The 24,946-nt window shown below is 55.7% G+C and overlaps 1 protein-coding gene and 1 long non-coding RNA gene across 12 annotated transcripts in view; one reads left to right on the top strand and one right to left on the bottom strand.

Annotated features, from left to right (window-relative positions):
- Positions 1-420: 420 nt before the first annotated feature.
- On the bottom strand, positions 421-19,411 carry LOC118534280 (uncharacterized). The gene is made up of 3 exons (XR_004916574.2): positions 18,514-19,411; positions 11,611-12,241; positions 421-2,992 (listed from the first exon to the last, which is right to left on the bottom strand). It is a non-coding gene; the product is annotated as an uncharacterized LOC118534280 (long non-coding RNA).
- Positions 19,412-19,487: 76 nt separating this feature from the next.
- Positions 19,488-24,946, top strand: part of LINGO1 (leucine rich repeat and Ig domain containing 1) — a 215,465-nt gene continuing 210,006 nt past the window's right edge. For 5 of the 11 annotated variants that reach the window (XM_036090012.2, XM_036090009.2, XM_036090006.2 and 2 more), the window contains exon 1: positions 19,589-19,729. The gene's annotated coding sequence lies outside the window, so the exon portion shown is untranslated. Of the gene's footprint in view, positions 19,730-24,946 lie in introns of all 11 variants that reach the window. The other 6 variants (XR_013450391.1, XR_013450389.1, XR_013450390.1 and 3 more) reach the window with 6 other exon arrangements.

The following is a 24,946-nucleotide window of genomic DNA, read 5'->3' as shown; positions in this document are numbered from 1 at the left end:
CTCTCGCACTGTGTCTCTTTCTGTCAAATAAATAAATAAAATCTTAAAAAAAAAAGAATTTTCTCTGTCACTGTTATAGGTTTGCAGACACGTGGAGGGGGTTAGTGGTAGGTCCACAGAGCATGGATTTAGAGAACCATCCTGACTGACGATGTGAGGTTTGACACCAAACAACAGAACGGCTCAGAGTAATAAGTAGTGAGTGTTTTTTTGCAGTTCCTGCTTTACTGTTTGCCGAACTGTTTTCTTATATATCTTCATAATCTTTGCAAACTAAGCTGCAAGGCAGAGTCTCTTATTATCCTGATTTTCCAGAGGAGGTGGCTGAGGCTCAGCCACCAAAGCGGTGCTTCTTAAAATGTAATGTGCATATGAATCACCAGGGATCTTATTAAAACACAGATTGAGGGGCACCTGGGTGGCTCAGTCGTTAAGCGTCTGCCTTCGGCTCAGGTCATGATCTCAGGGTCCTGGGATCGAGCCCCGCATCGGGCTCCCTGCTCATGGGAAGCCTGCTTCTCCCTCTCCCACTCCCCCTGCTTGTGTTCCCTCTCTCGCTGTGTCTCTCTCTGTCAAATAAATAAATAAAATCTTAAAAAAAAAAAAAAATAAAACACAGATTGAGATTCAGGTGATCTGGGGTGGGGTCCAAGATTCTGGGGTCTAACAGGTGATGTCGATGCTGCTGGCCTGAGGACCTCACTGGAGGGGAGAAGTGCCAGGGAGCTTGGCCAAGTCGCACATGTCCTCAGTGATTGGATAGGCGCCTGCGTCTGCCTGACCCCAAAGCCTGTGCTCTGTGGCTACCGGTACCGCTGAGAATCCTGCAACCCAACCACTCGCTTTATAGGAGACCAGAGAGCTGGAGGCTTCGGCTGGAGGTAGAGGAAGCTTTGCTGAGGGGAGGGGACAGCTCTCGCCTGGCCCAGCTCCTTTCTCAAAGTTTAATGAGGAAGAAAGGGATGGAGAGGGATTGTCTCACGGGTAGCGAAGCACCACAGCCGGGCAGCTGTCAGTGGGTCTGTTGGAAAAATTAATTTTTTAATTAAAAACATCTTTTTCTCCGTCTCTTCTTTCCCCTTTGCTTTAATGTCTCAGTCTGGAGTAATTATGAGTCGCTCTGGGGAGACTGAACCTTAGAAAAATTGTTGGTGTGACTGGCGAGGAATTTATCTGATTAACTTGGGCTCAGCCTTTGGAAAAAAAAAAAAGCAAAAGGGAAGCAAAAAAGAAAAAAAGGGAGGAGGGAAAGCAGCAGCTCCCAATTCTCCTTCTGGCACAAAACTTAATCACAGCGTCTGGGAGGCCAGGTGGGCCCTGGCCTGGCTCCCTCAGGCCAGCCGGGGTAAGATGGGTAAAGAGGATCTGCGTCCATTCCTGGCATTCCGTTCTCAGAGCCCCCAGCATCCCCTGCCCCAGCCCAGCCCGCACCTGGGCCCCCAGGCTTTTCCCTGGGGGGGTGGTGAAGGGGGTGGGATATGTAGCTCTGACTGGCTCAACATGGAGATGATGTCTTAGGGTTCTTGAGAAGCAGCCAGAAAAGGAGGTGTGAGTGCCAGAGGTTTGTTAAATGAATGATATCCACAGAGGAGTGAGGGGGGCAGGAAAGGAGGGGGAGGAAGCTGGGCAAGGACATGGGGTCCACTGAAGTCTGCTCTTAGCTGCTGTCCCAGTGGCGCCTGGACAGCATGAGCGTTGTCAGGAGGCTCCGAGCGGGCTTTTGTGCCTGGGTCTCTCAGCACTGGCTGTGGGCGTAACCCCCAGCCATGCCCCTCACCGTGGGCAGCCGTGTTGTTAGCAGCCGGCCCTCACAGCATCTGGGGGACAGACGCACTGGCCTGGTAAAAAGGATCTGCGTGGGACACCAACAGCACCTACTACCGTTGGACTGGAGGGGGAGCCCAGCAGGGGTGGGGAGGAATGGATGGATTCATGGTCATTTAGGAGCTAGAGTTGAAAGAATCTAGTGGTTGAATGAGGGGGTGATGAGAGTGAGGTGACAGGGGGGCTTCCAGGCTCCGGGCTTGGGTGACTGGGTGGCTAGGGGTGGCAGGCACTAAGATGGGCACCTGGAAGAAGGGTAGACCAGGTGGTGGGGGGAGAGCGTTTTGTTATCCGGACACGGTGGACGTTCAGGTGGAGGTGTTTTCAGGCAGCTGGGTGCACCAGGTTGAAGCAGAGGTGTGGGCACCATCGGGGTGGAGGTGGAAGAGGGGGGTTGGCCCGTGCGGGCAGGCTGTGGGGAGAGAAAAGGCAAAGCACAGAGCCCTGGGAGCCCCACGATTGGGGCTGGCAGAGGACAGGAGATACAGCCAGAGAAGCAGGAGGAAAACCATAGAGTGGGGTCCCTCATATCACCTGTCTGTCCTCTGTCTGTCTTGATCATTATCTGTCCCCTCTGTCAGTATAGCTGCTGCTTCTTTTTTTTTTAATATATATATTTTTCTTCTTCTTTTTTAAATTTATTTTTATTTATTTATTTATTTATTTATTTAGATTTTTATTTATTTTTGACAGAGAGAAAGAGACAGCGATAGAGGGAACACAAGCAGGGGGAGTGGGGGAGGGAGAAGCAGGCTTCCCTGCCGAGCAAGGAACCCGATGTGGGGCTCGATCCCAGGATCCTGGGATCATGACCTGAGCCGAAGGGAGACACTAGACGGCTGAGCCACCCAGGCACCCCTCTTCTTCTTCTTCTTTTTTAAAAAAGATTTATTTATTTATTTGAGAGAGAGGAAGAAAGTGGTGGGAGGGGCAGATGGAGCAGGAGATAGAGAATCTCAAGCAGACTCCCTGCTGAATGCAGAGCCCGACGCGGGGCTCGATCCCACGACCCTGAGATTTCCACCCGAGCCGTAATAACCCTGAGCACACCATGCCTGAACCCCTGACTTAACGCATCTTCTGCCCCAGCTGCAGTCTGGGAGCTCTCGAGGGCAGGGCTTGGGCCTCCGCTCTCCCCTTCTCTCCTATCAAGCACAGGGCTGGGCACCTGGAAAATAGAAATCATGTTGGAAGCAAACCGTGAGATTAAAGTCTTTCATTCCTCTATTGAAGAGACATTTCATTCTCAGCCTCCAGCTGTGCCCTGAGCCCTGCCTGAGTGGTGAAGACATGAGGATGGAGTAGATTGACCCTGCCTTTGAGGGGCCACAGCCTTGTGGGGGGACAGACACGTGAACAGTGAGGCTCTAGCGTGGCCAGAGCTCTGAGAGATGGCATGCAGGAAGCCACAGGAGCACACGGGTGGAGAAGTTTCCTAGACAGGGCGATCCCTGAGTTGACAACTGAAGGATGGATGGGGGTTTGCCTGGTAGAGATGGAAGGAAAGCATTCCAGGTACACGTGCAAAGGCACACTGCTGCATAAGAGCTGGGCCTCATGAAGGGTCTGTCTGGGGCAGAGGGAAGAGCGTGGGGCAGACTGGGTGTCAGGAGAACAGGGTCCCAGTCCCAGCTCTGCTTGTAAGAATCTGTGTGACCAAGGACAAATCCCTCCCGCCCTCCCCTTCCTTGCTGCCTCTGGGCCTCATTTTCCTCATCTGCGTAATGGGAACCAGGTGACTTTAGCCCCAAAGCCCCTCCAGCTTGGAAGCTCTGGGGCAACCTTTCAGTAACTTGTCCGGGTATACAGGGTCTGCGGCCCTCTGGGGAATACTTATAGGTTTGTCCTGGTTGATCCAGGCTTAACTCTCTGGGTGCCAAAAACATTTGCTTTATTGCAAGTAGTTCTACCTTCCTGAGCAGACTGGGTCCAGCCCACATGCCTAGGAACACCAAGTTTGGGGTCTGCTGGGATGGGTGAAACTGGACACATCCACTGGGAGTGGTCATCTCGGGCCTGCCTGGGCGGCAGGTGGAGTTCTGAGCTGTGGGGATGGAGCTCAGCCACGCCCTACCACCTTCCTTTGCAGGGACTTGCTACCTCGTGGTCGCTGGTTCTCCCTTTTATAAATATCGTCAGCCAATCAGCTCACGCCTTTCCTCCTCTGAGCTGGAACTGACCAATCACACTTGATCTGGTTTCTCCGTTGCTAGGAGCTGAAGGCTACCTCCCCACCACAGAAGGGCTTGGGTTTTAAAAGTCCAGTCCTTGGTCTGGAGCTGATCCAGGAGGTTGGGAGCTGTGGGAAGATTTAAGATTTCCTGAGTGCAGTGTTCAGTGGGTTTTGCCCACTATCAGGGCTGCTGGAACTCAGAACACCCTGCCCAGGGCAGTCCTGGAGAACTTCCATGAGGGGGCGCCGAAGGAGGGGTTTTCAGACCCAGCTTTGCCGTCCTTTTCTTTGGAAGGGATGCCCTCCTCAGTCTCTTGCTGGCAACCTCTGCAGTCTCATCCTGGGAGTATTGGGACTCCTCCCTGTCCCTCTGTCAGTCCTGGCACTGTCCTGGTCCCTGGGATCCACCCTGTCCTAGGACCCCTTTCTTCTCTCACACATGAGCGTAAGGGCTCATGCCGAGTGCTGGGAATCTGTATTTTACCCCCAGGCCTGAGTAATGGTCCAGACGCTCCTCTGGAGCTAGGAAAGGAGGGGCTCCAGAGGCTAGGAAAAGGAGGGGACCCCCCAAAATGACATGGGGACTTCAGAGAGAAAGGGAAAGTGTCCTAGGTGGGGAGCACTGTGTGAGCGAAGGCTTGGGGATGTGTATGAGAATGTATGCTTGTTTATCTGCCTGTATACACACCACGGGTGCATGTACTGTTGCTTCCATGCACATGCCTTGAGCACACGTGTATATGTGTGTTAAATGCCAAGAAAGGATACTGGTTGGTGCCTCCTTGATTGGACTTGTGGATTTTCTTACCTCCCTGCCGTCCTACCATGAGAAGCCTGGGGTCTTGCGTCCTGGGCTCTAGCTCCCTGTGGGCTCAGGCCCCTGAGCCCCATCCCCATCCAGTCCCACACTATCCAACGCAGCAACAAAATCTTGATGAGACTAACACACCGCAGAGCCAGCATCACCTCCAAATGGAGGAAATCCAACTCAATCCGTCATATGTTCCCACTACCAGGGCTGCTGGCAGCCCACATGCCACCCAGTTTTACTTCTTCTGGGTCCTGTGGGTCTGTTCCCACATGGAATGTCACTCACAAGGGCCCAGAGAGGATAGAAGGGTGAATAAAACCAGTGCCCCCTCTGGCCCGGCTCTTGGGCCTGTCCCCTTGAGCAGCCTGGTGTCCTCCTCTGTGCTCAGGCTGGGCCCATCTGGGTAGAACCTAGATTTCTTCTCATCAAAGGGCCTGCCTATGTTCCTGGGCTACATCGAGGAGTGAGTTCACTGACCTGGGGCAGCAGGAGTTCACTGACCTGGCCTGGGGCCAAGGCCTGGCTTCGGGCCAAGGCCTGGCCTCACCAGGGACTCTGTCCTCTCTGAGCCTCAGTTGCTACATCTGTAAAAAGACACTTTCAATCCCTGAGGCTCAGATGAGGGAAGATGGGCAGGGTCTCTGACCTGTGAACTGCTGGGCCCACACTGCCTTGGTATCCACTGGGGCCTTGGCCACTAGGAACATCTAAGGGCAGAAGCCAGAGGTGGTGAATGTTTGGCCCAAGGAGTACTTTGAAAAAAATTGAACTAGTGGCCAATATTTTAAAAATGGGCAGTTTCCGAGGAAAAGCTGGCTTTTGGTTTCTCTTGAAAAATCAACAGGCCCATTTCTGGTTACCTGACCCCTGGGTGAGGTGACCCCTGGCCCTTTCAGAAAAGGTTGACATTTCAGAAGGGGTCTTCCCCAGTGGCCCAGACAAGTGAGTGGTGTGTATTCAGGTGGGGGAAGGGAGCACAGCTGCCTCCGGGACCCCTCAGTGCATATCCCCTCTCTGTTCCCCACCTTCAGCCCCAACTGTGGTCTGGGAGCCTGATTTCCTGCCAGGAAGGGAGCAAGGAAGGAGTTGAGCTTTTTCTCCTCCATCGCCTTGACCATTGCCCACATGGCGTGTCCTTCCAAGACCCATGGAGCCAGCTGGGCAGGTTCTTCCAGAGCAGGTGTAAGCTAGGCCAGACATTCCTTTTCTTCCTAATTCCTCAGTGAGGCTCCTTTGTACTCAGGCAAAGGTTTCTGCTGTGGCCAGCTCTGTGGAATCAACCATTTGGGACAGGCCTAGGAGAGCTGCTCTCATCAGGCTGGAAGAGGGAGTTCCTAATCCGCCCCTTCTCAGCTGTGTGACCTTGGGAAAATAACTTAACCTCTCTGGGCTCAGTTTCCTCACCCGTAAAATACTGACTCCCACGGGCTGTCATAAGGATCAAATGGGATCAAGTGTAAGACGATTTCCTGACACAGGTCAGGCACACAGCAGGGACTGAAGTATTTGCTGAAAGGGGGAGTTGAGGGTTCCCAGGCCTAGCAGTGGAGCCTGCACAGTTGCTCTGCAAAGGAGACTGCATAACAGTGTCCTGGGGCTGGCTGGGGCTGGATGTGCTGATAAAAATAAGGGGCCTCTGCCTTGGGACCTTGCCCCTTCCAGGCTGGGATAACTGGGATAATGTGGGAGGGGGAAGCAAAAGGTAGGTGTAGTTCCTTCTCTTTCCCCATCCTCCACCCTTGTAGGGGGTCACAGCTTTTTCCCCATGAGTTGGGCCCCTTCCTCAAATGGGGAGGGTCCCTGCCTTCTTCAATCACTAGAATCTGACTGCCTGGTTTTCAACTGAAATGTAGAGTCTGGGGGCCCCAGAGAAGCAGGGTATAGAGGGAACAGTTGGTCCCATAATCAACTGTCCTGGAGCAAACTCATGAGGTTGCCCCATCAAGACTTATGGATGGTGGGTGTGACGACTGAGAAATACACTTTACCCAGTTTTTAACTTGAAAGCCCAGGTAGGGCAGAGATATTCCAGGTCCTCCAATGGGGGCACTTTAGGAGAGAGAAGATCTGAGTAGCCTTTGAAAGGACGGCCTCTCTCCTCCTTCTCCTTAATGCTGCCATCTGGCTGTCTTTCAAGCACAGCAATGGAAACCCCTGCCTTCTCTCTAGATGTGCCCTCACGTCTGGGTCCCACATGGCCGGGGCTGCCCAGGGAAGATGATGATAATGGTAGTGATAATGGCAGCTGATGACATTTACTGAGCACCTGGGCTGTATACCTCCTGCCACAATCACCCCAATTCCAGGGCTATAGACCAGCCCACCTCTGTGAGGCACACCCTTTATATGAAAATTCAGATGGGAATGGAGCCACCAACAGGCAAGAGGGAGAGGTGCATTAATTCATGAACGTCACAAAAGGATTCTCCTTGGTGGTGATGGTGGTGAATCTGAGAAATAGCTCCCCATGTGTGCTTATGGTAATAGTCCATGTCTAAAATGTTGACCTACCAGTCTGGTTTTAAAGAACGTGTTCAGGGGCGCCTGGGTGGCTCAGTCGTTGGGCGTCTGCCTTCGGCTCAAGTCATGGTCCCAGGGTCCTGGGATCGAGCCCCACATCGGGCTCTCTGCTCAGCGGGGAGCCTGCTTCTCTCTCTCCCACTCCCCCTGCTTGTGTTCCCTCTCGCTGTGTTTCTCTCTGTCAAATAAATAAATAAAATCTTTAAAAAAAAAAAAGAACGTGGGCGCCTGGGTGGCTCAGTTGGTTAAGCGACTGCCTTCAGCTCAGGTCATGATCCTGGAGTCCCGGGATCGAGTCCTGCATCGGGCTCCCTGCTCGGCAGGGAGTCTGCTTCTCCCTCTGACCTTCCCCCCTCTCATATGCTCTCTCTCTCTCTCACTCTCTCAAATAAATGAATAAATAAAATCTTTAAAAAAAAATAAAAAATAAAAAATAAAGAACGTGTTCAGAGAACTAAGTCAGCTTTGGGGTCTGCAGGCGTCCTGTCTATAGGCAGGAGAGGTATTTCAGGACCCTGGAGAGTGCTCCAAACTCTCTGGAGGTGGGTGGAATGAGGCGTTGGGCCTTTCAGAACAGGTTCATCCCGGGAAGTCATCATATGAATGGGACCTGGGCCTCGGGCCCTGGGGACATGACATACCCAAGTCATTTAGTAAGTCAGTGGCCTCATGTTTCCATGTGGTCCAACTGCCAGGGACTGTGTCTTCTGGAACAGAAGCAAAAACAGTGACAGTCCAGCTTGCTTCTCTGTGCTGAGTCTGCAAAGACACAGGTGTCACTTTCTGCACTCTAAAAAGTGTGTGAAAATAGGAGTGTTGTATGTAGAATCCTCCGCCAACACCACCTTGGGTTTGGGGGCACCTGAGCTTGGGGGCAGTACCACCTGGGCTTGGGGGCAGTAGTTGGTTGTTTGGATGGACAATGAGGCGAATGGTTACAGTCTTGGCCTCTGCAACCTCACTGTTTGAAACTGAATCTTGGCTCTGCCTCTCCCAGGCTATGCAAATTTGGGCACATTACTTAACTTCTCTACTCTTCAGTTTCCTTATCTGTAAAATGGGTATGATAAAGCACCTACATCATAGGGTGCTGTGAGAATTAAACATGATATATACAGCACTGAAAGCAATGTTTGACATGTGGTTAGTGCAGTAAAATGTTATTATTTTTAAATCCAAGCATTTCTGTCCCAGCTCTGATGTATGACCAGGTTCTTCCCATGGTACCCCCAGTCTTTTTTTTTTTTTAAGATTTTATTTATTTATGAGAGAGAGAGAGAGACCATGCACAAGTGCAAGGGGAGGGGCAGAGGGAGAGGGAGAAGCAGAATCCCCGCTGAGCAGGGAGCCCGATGCAGGGCTTGATCCCAGGATCCCAGGATCCCAGGTCCTGAGCCAAAGGCAGACACTTAACCGACTGAGCCACCCAGGTGCCCTGGTACCCCCAGTCTTGCTTGTAGGGTCAGACTTGGAAGAGGTAAATGCTTCCTGGGCTTGTAAGCTGTTGGAGTGTCTGAGGAAGCACGGATTTGGGAACTGGGAGGCCCGAGTGCCCTGGGCCAGGGGCTATGGACACCCTGGGGGGAAGTTGGGCCCTGGTGCCAGCCCCCACCCTGCTCCTTCTTCGTGGTGGTTCCAACCATGGTCTTGAGGAGCCAGCAAGACCAAGGTTCAAATCTTGGCTTTGGGGCATATAGGCAATGGCCTTGGGTAAGTCATTATTAGCCTGTGAGAGACTCATCTTTGTCTGGCTATGATAATCCCTTGGCATGGTTGTGCAGGGGAGGAAGTAAGAACATGTAAGCAAAGGCCAAGCACAGGTGCTGTGAGGCCTGCGTGGTGGAGGCTGTCACATGGCTGTCTTCCTAATGTCTCTGTTTCATTTTGGGTCTCTGCCACTCCCCTCTCCCTCCTAATGGATGAGGTGCTCACTCCTCCTTGACTTCCTGGCTTGGTCCACTTGGAAGACTTGGGGATCTCTGCAGTCAGCCCATCCAAGCCCAAACCTCAGAGAGAGGTTTTTAAAGGATAAGAGAGGGTGATGGTCCCTGGTGGCCCATTCCTTGTAGGCTCAGCCCTTCTCCAGGCTTCACCTTAGCAGAAATGCCCTGGATTTCTAGGTGACTCCTTTGTCCCGTAGCCCTGGGCAGACACCACTCTCCACCTCCAGCTCTGCCCCATTCCCGCAGCAAATGGTGAGACATTTATCCTATTAACAGCTCAGATTTGACAAGTGTGAGCTGGGTGGATTCTAGGTCTTAGCATGTGAGTTGTCTCATTTATAATTAGCTTTTAATTAGCATCTACTTTGTGTTTAGCAATGTAGGAAGCACTTTACCCACCTTATTTAACCACCCAACTGCTTCTAGAGGTAGCTATTATTACTAATTTTATTTTACAGGAGAAGAAACTGAGCCCTGAAGGGTTTCAGTGATGCTTGGGTCACATGGAGGGGGCCTTGAAGCTGCTGGGAGGAAGTTTGTAAAGTACTTCACACAGTGCCCAGCATGCAGAAGGTGCTCAATAAAAGCCCTGTCTACCCTAAGTGCCTCTCCAGAACCCCTCACTGAGATGACCTCTTCATGCCCTCTTTCCCACCCTCATACCAGCTCTTCTGAGCACCAGAAATGCATTAATTTGCAGTTGAGCTAGGCACAATGGTGGAATTCAGGCACTGTGAGTTGGGTGAGGAGGGGGACACAGAAAATGATCATTGACTCCAATCACAGCCAAGGCTCCTTCCCTTTTGCTCTTGTGGTCACAACCGAGCAGGACTTCCAGGGGCCTGGCTGTGGAGTCATCATGAAGTGATGTCTGACTGTCATGAGCTCTCATTTGTGGATTATTCATTCTGCCTGGGAATTTGAACACAGTCCAGCCCCTCACTCCTCCCCTGCAGCTTCTCTGGGACTGGGGTGTGGGGGAAGTGGGCCAAGACTTCAACGGTTTCAGGTTCCCTACTGTCACTATCACAGGGCCTGGCCTTGACTATGACTTCTCTGAGATCCCTACCTGGCCACAGAGGAGACCTGGCTTCTCAGTGTGGCTCTGCTATGGGCAACCCACCATCGGGCTCATGGCAGGTCTTTGTCACTCTTTGGGCTTCAGTGTCCTCATCTGTAAAATGGGAGGGTAGGACTGGCTGTTCTCTGAAGGCTCTCCAGCCCTGTCACGTAGTGGAGAATCCCTCTCCCTGCCTTGCCTGCCCTATCAGAGGATATATAGTAGAGGGTGGGGACAGAGGACCTGGGGTAGAATAGGAAGTGGGGAATGAAGCAGAGGAGGAGTTTCAGTGGTTCCTAACTCTCTGGCTTGAGCAATTGGTTGACCAGGGTGTTGTTTATTGAGGTAGGGAAGAAAAAGAGGCAATCATGGCTTTGGGGAGGAAGCATGAGTTCAGTCTTGGATCTGTTGGACTTGAGGTGTTTAAGGGATGGGCCTAAGCAGCCAACATGGAGGTGGGCTTGGATTTGAACCAGGACTATCTGTATGAAGGGCCATGTTCTCTCTAGCACACCACCCCAGGCAGAGTGTGCAGTGTACAGTCGAGCTACTGAGGGCCAAGGAGGGGTCAGAGAGGGCTCATGTTCAGGGCAGGGCCAGCAGCTGGGAATAGCAGTGGTGGGGAGTAAAGAAGGCTTAATCAGGGAGGGCTTCCTGGAGGAGGCCACTGAATGTTATGTTCAATAGATACCAAGAGAGGGTGAGGTCTGAAGGGGAATAGGGGAATAGTCAGAAGGGTCCTTGAAGGTCATGTTCAGTAAGATGATGTGACTTGCCCAAAGTCATACAGCTTGTGACAGAGCCAAGATTCCAACCAGGTGTGCCTTACCTAGTGGTCTCTGTTCTCAATCAACGCCATAGGATAATGCTCTCAGGGCATGAGGCCGGGTCAGGGGAGAGGGGAGGACCAGGAGCGATGGACTTAATCTCTCTCAATTTGACCAGTTTTCCCCAATCCATGTGTGTTTGGTCAAATTCCATATAAATGAAGAGACAACAGAGCTCTGACCCTGGAAGTCACAGAACACAAGAGCTGGGACTGTCCTAGTTTTAAGACAGATCTGACTCGAGGTACAGGACTGCACCCAGGTGGCCTGGGGGACTACTTAACAGCTCTCAGCTAAGGTACACACAGAATCCCCCTTGGCCCCCACACCGCTCTGTCACCACACCCAGAAGTCCATCAGCCGCCTGACTTTGGCACAGACGGTGCCAGCCAGGCTCCTCCCAAGAGGGAGCGCATCTTTGGCCCCGCCCATTTGGCACGGAGGGCACTTACCAAACACTTCTCTCCTGGGCAGGAGGGTGCAGGTCCCCGGATGGGGGGCCTTTTGTCCTGGCTTCGCAGAAGGCCAGTCTGCCGCTTGAGGGGCTGGCTCGCCAGGCAGAAGGGCGGGGAGCCGCGGGGCACGGCGAGCTGCAGCTGGGGCGGCCATGGTGAGCATCAGCAGCTTGCAGTGAGCATGCAGCGTCAAATGGGGTGCATTACTCTCCATGCAAATTAAAAATTAAAATTAATCAAACACTCAAATTGATTTCCTTCCCGTCTGTTTGCTCTGCTGTGCCAATCAGATGCCTGCCTGCCCGCCTGGTCCAGTTGAGCCTGACTCCAGGCCAGGGCTGGGCAGCTCAGGCGGCTGCAGAGGTCTCTGCAATGGGCCTTGAAGCTGCAGGCACCTCGTTCCCACCTTGGGAAATCGGGTAGGGGTCAACCCAGCCGGGTCCCCCAGCCTGAGACCGGGTGCTGGGCTTGGAAAGGGGAGCAGGCGGGAAGACAGCATCACTCTGGTCCAGAGGAAACACTCATGCTGGGCCAGGAGGCAGAACCCTAGGGAATACTCGTGGGGCCATCATCAACAGACATTTTGAGGCTGGGCGTCTGGTCCCTTCTCCAATCTCAGTTTCCCCATCTGTGGAATGGAAAGAGAGAGACAGATGGACTAAGTCCTTCCTGGTTCTTGTACTGGCCTATGGTCTGGACTGGCCTTCCCCGGGGATGGACTCTCCTCCAATCCCCAGCCGGCCAGGGGCCCTGACCTCCCCAGCCGGGCCTTGACCTAGCACTTACCACTGCGCAACTGTGGGCAAGTCACTCACCATCTCTGAGCCTCAGTTTCCTTCTGGGTAAAATCAGGATGATAATGCCGGTGTGTGGAGGGAGATGAGCATGCAAGTGGTTTATTGGGATCAACACCAGGGAGGGGAGGGAGTGAGGGAGGCAGAGTGGAGCAGAGGGAGAAGTAGGACTGGGGCACCTTCGCAGTACAGATCCATGGGCATCTCTGGGCCTCAGCTGCCTGCGGCGTTGACCTGAGTTGGGGTGAGTGTCAGGCCTATACCCCTCTTTGACCAGTGGTTGCATGCAGCTGCCCATGGAAGGGCAAGCCTTGGGGGAGGAGGCTCTCGCTTCAGCTGAGGGGAAGGTACTCATGTGTGGTCTGCCAACCTCCCCACTCCCAGCAGCAGGGAGGAGTGTCTCAGCCTGCAGGGGTCTGGGAAGGGCACTGTGGGGCCCCCTGCACTCTGCAGACAGTCGAGGGAGGCTGGTGTGAGGGTGTGCCTCCCCTTAAAACCCTTCAAAGTCCAATCACCCTCACATGACATCCAAGGACCTTGGTGACCAGGCCTGATCCCCTGTCCTGCCACCTCCTAGCAGTGTACCCCCCTCGACAGTGTGGGTGTTTTCTAATTTTTCTGCAGTCCTCCCTCTTTCCCTCTTTGCATTCAAACACCATCCATGTGGCCAGGATATACTCCCTGGACCCCTGCAGTGGCCAGGCCTGGGCTGGTGGGTGTGGTGGGTGCCAAGGAATCAGAGGTAACCCGGACCCAGTTGTGTCCTTCCACCCCACCCCCACATTCCTCCTTCCCTAGCCCCCCACCTTCTACCCCCCCGTGAATTCCTATGCTCCTTCAAGGACAGCCATTCCATGGCCATTTTGGGAGAGCCAGATCAGGCCGATGCCAGCCCAGGTGAAGGCAGTGGGCTCCCCGCTCACCTCTGAGGCTTGAGGCCAGGCTCCAGGGGCTCCTGACTCTCAGTTCTACGACCCTGCCAGCCTCCAACCCCCCCACCCCAACCCGTGTCTACTCCAGAACTTGGAACCTTGGCCTTACTCTGTGGAAGTGGCTGTTCAAGTGCCTGTCTGCCCAGGGCCTGTGAATCTCCTGAGGACAGGGCCCCAGGGGCCTGGCACAGAGCACACCCTCTGTGAGTGGGAGCCGAATGGCAGGTCTGCCTCCCCCCTCCCCCAGCCCCCTGCCATAGCTTCACAACCTCCCAGGTCCCCGAATTCCTCCTACCCCACTGGCCTCCCAAACTGCAACTCCAATCCCATCTCTCAGGAACAGGACGCCCAACATCCCCCCTCCTGCTGCGTGTGTCTGTGTCCCCCAGGGGTGATGATCTCAGGTTCCCAGGAGGAATGCTTGACAAGGGGTCAGTGCCCCTGACAGAGTAGCTGGAGCCTCCAGCTTCCTTTATCCTCCCTCCTACCTAGGGAGACACAAGGAGTAAAGAATTATACCCTTTTACAGCTGGGAAAACCAAAGGCCCAAGGATCCAATTCAGCTTGGGGCCCGATGCTTCTCATTCCTCCTCCATTCCTGAGCTTACCTTCCCCAGCCCTTCCCAAATGGAGTATTCCAAGGGGCTTCCCGGACCCTCACCCACTCCCCACATCAGATGTCTGGGAGTCCCTATTGGCCTGTAAGAGCTGAATTGGATCCTTGGGCCCCGGGGCTCTAGGGCCTGGAATCTGGCTCTGGTGGGGTCATTTTGATTGTTTTATCTTTTCCATCCCCTTGTTACAGGGTGTGACCAGAATCAACCAGAGATGGCAGAGAGGACCAGTCCAGTCGCTGCTTGACAGTGATGGGGGACAGGGAAGGGCAGGTATCACCCAGAGTTATTTAGCTAGTATCTGAGTGGAGGCTGAGCCCAGGTCTCCTGTCCTCCTCACCGTGCTGTCAGGTTGGCTGTCAAGTCTGAGTCCCCAGCATGCCTACCTTGTGCTAGGGTCCGGACATTAGAAGAAAGGGTTAGTATTGGTCCCTAGGGGCAGGCTGCCGAGTGATGGGCTGGGAAGCAGTAGGAGGAGCTGTGGGGCACTGTCCTCTGCTTCACATCTCCAGGGCCAGCCCAGAGCCACCAGCCTAAACTCCCAACTCCTGACAGGGCCCACTAGAACCTGTGGTCCTGGCCGCATACCACCTGCAGCCCCATCTTCAGTTGTCTCTTCTCATGCTCTGACCACATGGGCTTTCTCTCCTTCCTTTCACTGCAGGGACTTTGCACATGCTGTTCCCTCTCTCTGGACTCCCTACTCCTAAAAATTAACATCTACCCAACTTTCTGGGGCTGGGTCAAATGTCACCTCCTGCCTTTTCCTGATTCCCAAGACCAGCCTGGCCCTCCACCCACCAGCCCCATAACTTCATAGCACTTGTCTGAGGTATAATTCCACATCTCTTTGCACAGTGGTTTGAGTTCTTTTTCTTCCTCTAGACTCTAAGTTCTCTGATATGTATTCCCCACACCTGACACAGTGCCTGGTGGGGAGTAAGCCCTCAATAAATGTTTGTGGAAAGAGGGGCTCCTGGGTGGCTCAGTTGGTTAAGTGTCTGCTTTGGCTCAGGTCATGATCCTGGGGTCCTGAGATTGAGCCCCAGCTCAGTCTCCCTGCTCAGTGTGGAGTCTGCTTCTCTCTCTCCCTCTGCCCTTCCCCTTGCTCATGCTCTCTCTCTCTCAAATTTAAAAAATTTAATTAAAAAAATTAAAAAAACATGTTCGTGGAAAGAATGAAGAACAATGGCTCTCAGTTAAAATCCTGGAGCTTCACACTGAACCTTGGTTTTTTTCTTCTCTGAAATGGAAATGATAAACCAGGATCAGTGTGAGGACCAACCAGTGAATGAAGACTCCTGACACAGCGTCTGTTAAGAGTAAAGAGGAGGCAAGAAGTTGCTGTAGGCAGGGGGTAGTTGAGGAAAGCTGTTTAGGGGTGGAAGGACTTGAGACGTGGATGGATTGTGTCAACCAAGTGGTAGGGATCTGTGGGAAAAGACTGGAGGTGGGGAGATGGATGTGAGATGCACGGAGACAGCCTGGCTGGGTGGGGCCGTTCTCTGAATCTTGAGTGACCCTATTTATTTTTCAGCCTGACCCTGGAAAACAGGGGTTGGCTAAGAAGGCAGGCAGGAAATGCCCACTGCCTCCTGGGACTCCATGTGGGTCACCCAGCCCCGGGCAGGACCTGGCTTGGTGACGGGGTCTGGGACACTGCCAGGGTCTCCCCCACTGGCCTATGGAGATAGCTGAAAATAGCAGAGGGGCCCTGGACCGGCATCTGCAGGGGCACTGACCCAGCCCTCGTGGCAGGAAGCAGCCAGCCCCCAGCTTCTGGTGAAGGAGCCCCTTCCTGGAGCTGCCCACACTGGCCCGCCCCCAGCCTCTGGCCCCCAGCCCCCAGTTGCTGTTGCTGTGGCAGCGGAGAGTGATTCCTCTAAGTGGGCCTGTTCATTATTCTTGCCTCGCCTCTCTGTAAAGCCTGCTGGGAGACAGAGTGGCAATAGCTCCTGGCCACCAGCACAAGGGCAGGATACAAGGGGGTCCCAAAGACACCTCTGTACCTGCCTGCCTCTGTGCAGAACTCTTGAATAGAGGCCTGAGGCCTGGAGCTGCTGAGGGAAAACAAGTGAGTTATGTTTAGTGCCCCTCTGGGACACACCTGCTTGCCCCCATACTTAGGGAGGAAGGTGGGGCTCAGAGAGGGTGTGCTAATTATCTGAGGTTGCACAGCAAAGCTGGGGGCATAAATTCCCAAGCATAGACACAAAGGCTGAGTGGCTCCCAGAACAGTGAAGTGGGAAAAATGGACTGGAATTGTTGTTCTGCTTGGATGTCAGGCACTCTGGGGAAAGGCTGTTTGTCTGTTTGGCTTCCCTGGGGCCCACCTGGAGGCCCTGGGAAGACTCCTCAGGAGGTGTGTTGAGCCAGCAGGCAACAGCCGTGAGCTCATCTCCCCTGAGGCCTCCAGGAAGTCTGGTACGAAGGCAGAGGAGAAATGGTCGGAAAAGGAGGGAACAGGAACAGTAAGGGCCTTTGGGATAGGCCATAAAGCCAAGCTCAGGTGTGGGGAAAGAAAAAGACATTTTCTGAACGTCTACTGTGTGTTGGGTCATTTTTGTGCATTATCCTTTTTTTTTTTTTTTTTTTTTTTTTTTAGGATTTTGTTTATTTATTTGAGAGAGAGAGAGAGAGAGTGGGAGGGAGAGGGAGAGAAAATCTCAAACAGACTCCGAACTGAGCCACAGAGCCTGATGCGAGGCTCAGTTCCATGCCTGCGAGATCATGATCTGAGCCAAAACCAAGAGTCGGATGCTTAACCCACTGAGCCACCCAGGCGCCAGGCGCCCCCTCCCTTTTTTTAAAGATTTATTTATTTATTTTAGAAAGAGAGAGTGTGGGAGCCAGGAGGAGGGGAAGAGGGTGAGAGAGTCTTAAGCAGACTACTCACTGAGCGAGGAGCCTGACCCAGGGCTCGATCCCACGACCCCGAGATCATGACCTGAGCTGAAACCAAGAGTAGACCCCTCAATGGACTCTGCCACCCAGGTGCCCCTGTGTGGATTATTCTTTACGAATTCTTCACCAGCCTCCTTGGTGGCTGAGTATTTTTATTCCCATTGTACAGGACACTGAGGACACTCAGGCTGGAAGTGGCACTGGGTATTGCTGAGGTGTGGAGTCTGTGCAGGGTACCTTGATGGGGGGTGAGGGTGCCAAAGTCTAGCCCTCCCTGGACTCACATCACAGCCAGAGCGAAGCCTGGGCTTCTCCTACTTCCAGCTCTGGTCAGCAGGGGGAGACTGTGCTGCGTCTGGCTGCAGGAATTGGGCACAGAGGTTGGGATTGGGTTTCCTAGGAGAGGAGAGGAGGCCCCTTTCAAAAGCTCCTGGATTTGGGAGCCCTTAGCCATGCCTCTGTGATAGCTGAAAGATGGGGAGAGCTTCTGCCTAGATTCGCTAAGTGGCAGCCCTGTTGCTGCCCGAGAACAAAGTTGAAATTCAACAATTCAAGGCTCTTACAGCTTCTCTTCCCTCAAATACACCCATCCTTCCCTATTTCCCACTACCATGTCTTCACAAATGCTCTTCTCTTGGCATGGGATGCCCTTTCTGTTCCTTTCTGCCTGGCCAACTCCTACTCATCTTTCAATACTTGGCTTCAGTGCCACCTCCTCCAGAAGATTTCCTGGACTTCCTCCACCCCCAAAAGTCCATTGTATCTCCTGTTCTTTCATGTTTTTAACGGCAGGAATGTGTCTAAACCATCTGTGTGTTCCCAGTACCTAGCATAGGATGGGGCACATAATAGATGCTTAGTAAATAAATGGGCAACATGCATCCCTCTGTGGAGGCTGGAGAGCAAGGGTCTGTCTGGGGTGGAAGTAGGTGTGGGGGACACGGAAGATGAAATGCTCATGCATCGGGTCTGTTCAGGATCAGGCTGACAGGGAGCCTTAGGGGTGAACTTAAACTTTATTTCCCAGGGGCATCATGAAGGTCCAGGGAGATCTTGGATGTAAAAGAGTTCTGTAAACTGTAGTGTGCTGTCCCTGGTAGGTCCTTGTACCTTTCAACTTTGCCTTGTTCCCCTGATGAGGGTGGGGAGAAAGGTCAAAGAATGAGGGAGGGGGCAGACCAGGCCTGGTGGGGGTGGGGTGGCAAGGAGTGCAGCCTCCGCTGTTGCCCCAGCTCTCAGAGGCAAGGAGTGGGTGGGATTCCGGGTGCTGAGGGCCTGGCTTGGGACTCCCTCTCCTATAGGATCTAACACCATATCAGAGTTCGGCATGGCCCCAGAGATGATGTAAGCCAATGTCCTTCCAAGGAAGGGTAAACCAAAGCCCAGAGAGAGGTAGGCATTTGTCCAAGGTCACACAGCAGGAGTGGGAGGCCATCCTATGAGCCCTGTCCTCCCAGCATGACAGGTGCCCTCATCCTGGGCTCAGATCCGGACAGCTGTTTCCCTGATCCCTCCTCCTGGCCCCCGCAGTCTCGGCGCCCAACCCGCACTGCCCCACACCCCGGCCTGCCCCTAGGCTTAGACACCAACAAGCATTGCGCGCCCCTTGGATGGCACGGTCCGGACAGCTCCCGACCGCCCTTCTCCTTGACTCACCTCCAGCCCGGGAGGGCCGGGATCAACGGCGGCGGACGGGGCGCCGCCCGCGCCGCCCGCACCGCCCGGGGTTGCGCCACAGCCCGGGACCGTTCCGGCGGGGCGACGCCGCCCTCCTTGGCGCCCCCGGGTGGGGCAGGTCGAGCCCGGTGCGCTATCCCTTTAAGCCCGGGCGAGATGGGAGCTGTCAGCGACAGCCGAGGCTAGCGCGGGACGTCGCCGCCCGCCAGGCCAGAGCCAGGAGCCGCGGAGCGAGCGGAGAGCGGAGGTGGCGGCGGGGCCGGGGCGCGGCAGGTCCCCTCGCCGCCCGCTGAGCTCTCGAACCCTGGGCCCGGCGAGGCGGGCGGTGCCCAGTGTAATGCGGAGAATGTGAGAGGCAGCGCAGGCTGGTGGGGAGGAGGGGGCGCGAGAGAGGGCGGCGGCAAGATAGACGGAGAGACAGCGGGAGAGATAGAGGACAGGGAACAGGGAGCAGGTGGAAGAGAAGAGAGGAGATAAAAGGAGAGGCAGGGACAGGAAAGGAGGGCAGAAAGGAGCGAGAGAACACGCGGCGCGGGCGGCGGCGCAGGCGAGGAGGAGGGGGCCGACTACTCCGGGTGGGAGCGCCGGAAGCCAGAGTTGGGCGCCCCGGCCGGGGTTCGGGCTGCGAGCGCGGCGGCAGCCGGGCGGGGCATGGTGGGGTAGCGGGGACGCCCGAGGGGCCCCTTCTGGGAGCGGCGGGGGACCTGAGGCGCGGCCAGCCGGGAAAGGGACGCAGTGCCACCCCACAGGCCCCGCCGGCCGCTCTCCGGGGGCTCCGGCGGGCCGGGGCAAGGGGGCCCTTTGTGAGCGCCCCAGGAGTGCGGAGCCGGGTGTGCGGCGGCGGGGATGTGTGCGCGCCCGGGGGTGCGCGCGTGTGTGCGAGTGTGAGCGCCCGGGCGGGTGGGAGCGCGCGTTAGGGATTCTGCTGGCATCGCAGCGTGGAGAGCAGGAGGCAGGAGTGGGGCGCGCAGGGGAGCGCGGGGCCCTCCCGCGCACACGCACACGCCGCGCGCGCGCGCACACACACATATACACACGCACACGCCCTCCCTGGCTTGCTCGCTGCCGCTGCCACCATCTCGGAGCCGAGCCCTGCGGAGCGGGAAGAGCCGGAGCGGGAACCGGAGCGGAGCAGAGCGGAGCCGGGGAATGCGGTCCCGGAGCGGAGCGGCGCGCGAAGTGCGCGCCCGGGACGGTGAGTGTGGCCAGGCCAGGACGCTGCGGCGGGGCCGGGGCCGCGGGGGCGCAGGCCGGGGAGCTGGGGTGTCTGCCCGCCGGCAGCGCCGCGTGCGCGGCCTCTGATTGGGCGGGAGCCTCCGGGGCAGCAGTGGGGGTGGGGTGTTGGGTGCGCGCCCGTGGGGGGCGTGCACGCGCGGAGATGGATGGGGCGCGCTTGGCACCCCAGTCCGTGACCGCGCTCCCGCCCGCTGCGCGGCCCCGCCTAACCCTCGCCTGCCGCCGGAACCCCGGCGACTTGGAGCAACTTTGTGTGCGGGGGGAGAGGAGATGGAGGCGTTTTAATGGTGGAATTCCGGCCTTGCCTTCCTGAGGAGAGAACGCGAGGGAGGAATGGGACGGGGGCGCGGGCTGTGCCGCCCGGCGGGTCGAGGGGTGCGTCTCCACCACCCCATCGGCGCAGCCGCCGGCTCTCTGGGACGACAGTCCGGCCCCGCGGCGCCGCGCTGGAGCCGCTCCCGGCGCTGGACTCCTGTGACTCCGCCAGGGTCCGGCGGGACCGCGCGGCGACAGCTTCCAGGCCCCGGGGCCGCAAGGTCGTCTTTGCAGCCAGGCTGAGGACACAGGGCTTGAGGTGGGGAGTGGGAGACGTGCCTGTGTGTACGTGTGTGTCCCCGCGGCTTCTGCTGCGTGGGACAGGCGGCTGGAAGAAGGGAGCTGCCAGAAAGGGGCATCGCATTAGACCTGGCCCCCAGGAGCTCCCCAGAGGCCAGGGATTGGAAGGGGAACCTCTAGGTCCCTGGCCTGGTGCACCCCCGCCCCCCACCCCCCGGCCCCATGCCTGCTTTGCTTGGAGCCGTGCTCCTGTGTGCTTTACTATGTATCGGGGTTGTGCCTGTGCTGTGCCCCCCACCCCGCTTCTTGAGCCTCCTTCCACACTCCTGTCCCGTTGCTGGCTGCCTCAGGGAACTTCCTAGGCTCCCTCCCCGAATGGCAGCCCTGCCCCTGCAGAGGATAGGATGAGAAGATGTGGCCCCAGATGGTGCCCCTGAGAGGGAGGAACCACGTGTGTACCCCCCTCCCCCACCCCAGTGAGAGGCCCAAGGAAGGGTCAGAGGTCAGGACTTCCCCTGTACAAATCCTCCTTGCTTCCAGAGCAGTTCTTCCTCCTTTAGGAAGTCTTCTCTGATTGCTCCTTGAATCCGTCCTTCCAGCTTGGGCTTCTGGGCCGGAGCAGCTGGGTTCCCCAGCAGTCTCTCTCCTGGCACTCAGTGTGTGAGCCCGTGGGGGTCAGAAGTCTTGTGCTTAGCCTACATGTTAGCTGGAGGAGTGTGATGCTGGACCAGTATCTACCTGGCTCTCTGGGCGATGGTATTATTTTGTTTGACCAGCTTTCAGGCTTAAACCTTGCTTCCAGTTCATTATCCTTCTGGAATCTTATCAGCCACCTTGTGAGAATGCAAGGCCTATGGGCACACTGCCACTCCATTTCACAGAGGAGGGTTTTGAGGCAGAGATGGAGCTAGGAGAACTCCAGTCTCAGGGCAGCCTCTTTCCACTGGGAAGGTAGCCTTTAACCTGGTCTTCCGTGAGGTGGGGTGGGGCTCTGGCTGCTTGCTGCTGGAGAGTCTCCCAGGGCAGCTGTCCTGCTGGCTGGGACCAGCACCCTCCCCAGATGGGCAAGAAGGTGGGCACAGCCACTCTTAGCCTGGTTCTCCCTGGCTTGACTTTCGGCACCTCTTGACCCCAGCTTCATTAACCTTTGCTTCTTAGATTTGGGCCCAGAGTCTACCTGTGCTCTGCTTCATGCTTTGCAAACCTGATTCCTGTAATCCTCAACACTGGGATGTCTGTATTGTTCTGGGGATCAGAGGGGTTTTCCCAGCCCAGCTTGGCCCTGTAGGCTAGGCCCTGGCCTTGTCCTCTTGCATGGGCCCTGGAATCCTTCCCACTGTCCTGAGATCTCCATTCTAGAGCCCCATCTGGGCCAGAGAGCTCACCCTCAGGGAAATGGGTTCCACACAGACGTCTAAATGTGCACTGGGGGGAAATGGAGTCTGGTGGCTATTGGGACCACTTCTTCCCCGGGTGGCCCACCTGAGGTACAGGAAGCTAGAGTAGCTCTCAGCCCCAGTCAGGCTTCTCTGAGCCCTCTCCCGCCCTCCACATGCTGACCTGATGGCAGCCTGGACTCATCCCCAGGGCCACTTTAGTCCTTAGAGCTCTCTGGGGCAGGGAGAGCTGTTGCCCAGGAGTGACCAAAGCTCCTCCTGGGGTTGGGGGTGCTATTGCATCCTGTGGTGGCTCCTTCGGCCTCTTTGCTGGCTTCATGCTCCGGCAGCCTCTCCCTGCCTCTCCTCATCCCTTTCTGACCTGCTCTCCGTGGCCTTTCTTACCCATTGTTTCTCTTGTCTCTCTCTCCCCCTCTCCATCTCCCTGTGGCTCCCTGAGCTCTGGACTTTTGCCTTCCTGCATGTTGACTGGTGCTCTGGTTGACTCTCAGGTGGCTGGAGCATGGCCAGGTGCCTGCTTGGTCCCACCCCTGCTATCCAGGCTCACTTTAGTCCCTTGCCTGGCTCTTCTGGCCCCTTCCCACCAAAGGACTCCAGCAGGCTGAGCCTGCCATTTGGGGTCACGAGCCATGGGGAAGGAGAGAACAGGGTACCTCTTTGGCCCTCGGTATGTGCTATCAGGGGTGTGAATCCCAGCCAAGTGCTCCCGGTCCCTACTCACTGCCTGCCTTAGGAAGAGCCACTCCCCCGCAAACCTCCTGACCAGTGCGGTCCCTCCTTTCCCTCTCCAGCCAGTCCCTGACTCTGCCATGGGTGTGTTTTAAATTAGAAAGGTATTATATTCTAACAAATTCAGTGATAAGTTGTTGGGTAGGCTGGGTCTTGGGGTGACTTGAGGGGGAAAGGTTACCCCTGACCACTCAAGACTCCTTTGGGGGGAATTGGGGACCACTCTGGCCAACCAGAGTCTCCTCCACAGGCTTCTGGGGCTCAGACATCTGCTCCCGAGAACCATGCCTTGGCCTTGCTCCTCATTGCGTAGAGTCCTACAGTGGGGGCTTGCTCCACATTTGGTGGCATCTCCTGGTTTGAGGCCTGGGCTGAGTACTGGGGATTCTGATGACAAGCCTGGGTCCCTCCCTGGGTGGGCTCTGAAAGGGGACACAGGTATCCACCCACACCCCTGGCTATGAGGCAGAGTGGGCTGGGCAGCTTGCAGAGGGACGTGAGATGGGGGTCGGCAGCGGGTTGTTTCAGGTGGACTGGACGGCTGGTGCATTTTGACCTGCTCAAATGTTTCTGGCACTTGGTGGAAGCTCTGTGAATATGTTGGATACATGAGTGAATGGAGAGCATGAACAAGGGAGGGCTTTCCAGGCAGATGGCACAGTGTTAGCAAAGGCATGGCGGTGGGAAGCACCAGGCATGGGTGGAGCATGTTTGCAATGGAGTAGTTCATGCAGGGGCCCAGCAGGCCCAGAGCAGGTTGGCACAAGACAGAGGAGGATCTTGAGTGCCCAGCTGAGAAGTGTGGGCTGATTCCGTATGCAGGGATTGCAGGGTGGAAGTTCTGGAGGGATGCGAGCAGATTTGCAATTTAAACCGCTCCCTCTGGTGGTTGTGGGAGGGCTTGGCCCGGAGAGCCAGAGGCAGGGAGGAGGTCCTGAGGCTGTGTGGGAATCCAGGCTGGTGGTGAGAGCAACAGCGGAGACAGGCCCCTTGTCCGCCTTCTGAGGATGGCCCAGGGGCCAGGCCTAGTTTCTGAACCCAGGAGGATGGAGAGATTTGGCCTGGGGAAGGAGCCGGGTGGGGCAATGGAGGCCATCCATCCAGAGTAGGGCCGGGCCTCGGGTGTATCACCATTCTCACCACCTGGGCATAGGGAGGTGGCAGATGTCCGGGACTCACAGGATGCAGCCCTTACTACTGGCCCTCCCACTGTGTGCACTCTAACAAGTCCCTGAGATCCCTCGCACCTCTGTTTCTATGTCTGTAAAACGGATGAGTTTGTTTGCCTGGGGACCTGAGGTGAATTTGGGTGGAAGTTTGTGACCTTGGAAGAGGGATACAAAGAGAAGGGGTAGAGGGCTGGTCCACTGCTATTGGACAGAGGAAGAGGTTGAGGCCCAGGGAGGGGTGGTGACTTGAATGAGGTCACAGAACAAGTTGGGGGCAGGGTGTTCCTGCTTGGGGCTTTCCTGGCTGGGCCTGTGGCCTGCTGGGCAGGGGTGGGTGGCGTGGCCAGGGCCTCAAGGCCTCCGCAGAGGACGTCCTCAGGCGGTGGCTTCGGCAGTCCAGCCGTCAGGGAGCATATGGGGCCATATGGCCACATCAGGGGAGATGCCAGCCGCTGAAGGAGGGTGAGCGGCTGCCATCCTGGCCTTCTGGATCTATGTGGGCACTGCCAGCCATCAGGGTCAGGGTGGGAGGAGGCCAAAATGGAACCTCAGTGTCCAGGTTGGTTTGGACATGGAGGTTGGGTCTTGGCGGATGGCCCAGTTCTAGCACCCATCTGCCAGGGCGGCTGGGCAGGCGGCTTCATGCCCAGGACTGATCCAATTAGCTCCAGGCCAGCTATGCCAGCCACCCTCCACGCCCCACCCAGCTCGGACGGCCCGGCGGTCTGCGGGCCATGGGCTGCTACAGGGCATCTGATGCTGGAGCTTCAGGTCTCAGCAGAGTATGTGTGTGTGACGTGTGGCCTCACCCTGAGCACTGATTCTGTAGCTCTAAGATTTGGGGGGTGTGGAAACGAGTCCCTTGAATCAGCCTGGTTGATCAAAAGGGCCTGGGCGTGGATGCCATCTGGATCTGGGTTTGAATCCTGGCTCAGCTGCTTCTGAGCTAGGTGAGCTCAGGCAAGGCCCTTCACTTTTCTGAGCCTCAGTTTCCTCATCTGTAACGTGGGAGAATGATACCTATATTGTTGGGGTGTCATTGGCATACTTTGAAGTAACGCACGTAAAGCACACACTAGCCTGATGCATGCAAGAATCTCAGTAAATGGCGTTCATTTTTGTTCTCTGCTGGGAGAGGGAAATGAGTCTTGTCAGAGTATCAATATCTAGACTGAAGTAGAGAGGAACTTATTATTATTATTTTCCAGAACAAAATTTGCTTTATAATTTTCTGTAAGTTTTTCTACTCCTTCCCTCATCTAGACCTCATGGCAGTTCTGTAAAGAAGGCAGAGAGCCTACCCCGTTTTGCAGATGAAGAAACTGG

Source organism: Halichoerus grypus, chromosome 8 (genome assembly GCF_964656455.1).
Source record: "Halichoerus grypus chromosome 8, mHalGry1.hap1.1, whole genome shotgun sequence".
In the NCBI taxonomy this organism is placed as follows: Eukaryota; Metazoa; Chordata; class Mammalia; order Carnivora; family Phocidae; genus Halichoerus; species Halichoerus grypus.
The sequence above is the reverse complement of the archived record's forward strand: the minus strand, read 5'-3'. Positions and strand labels throughout refer to the sequence as shown.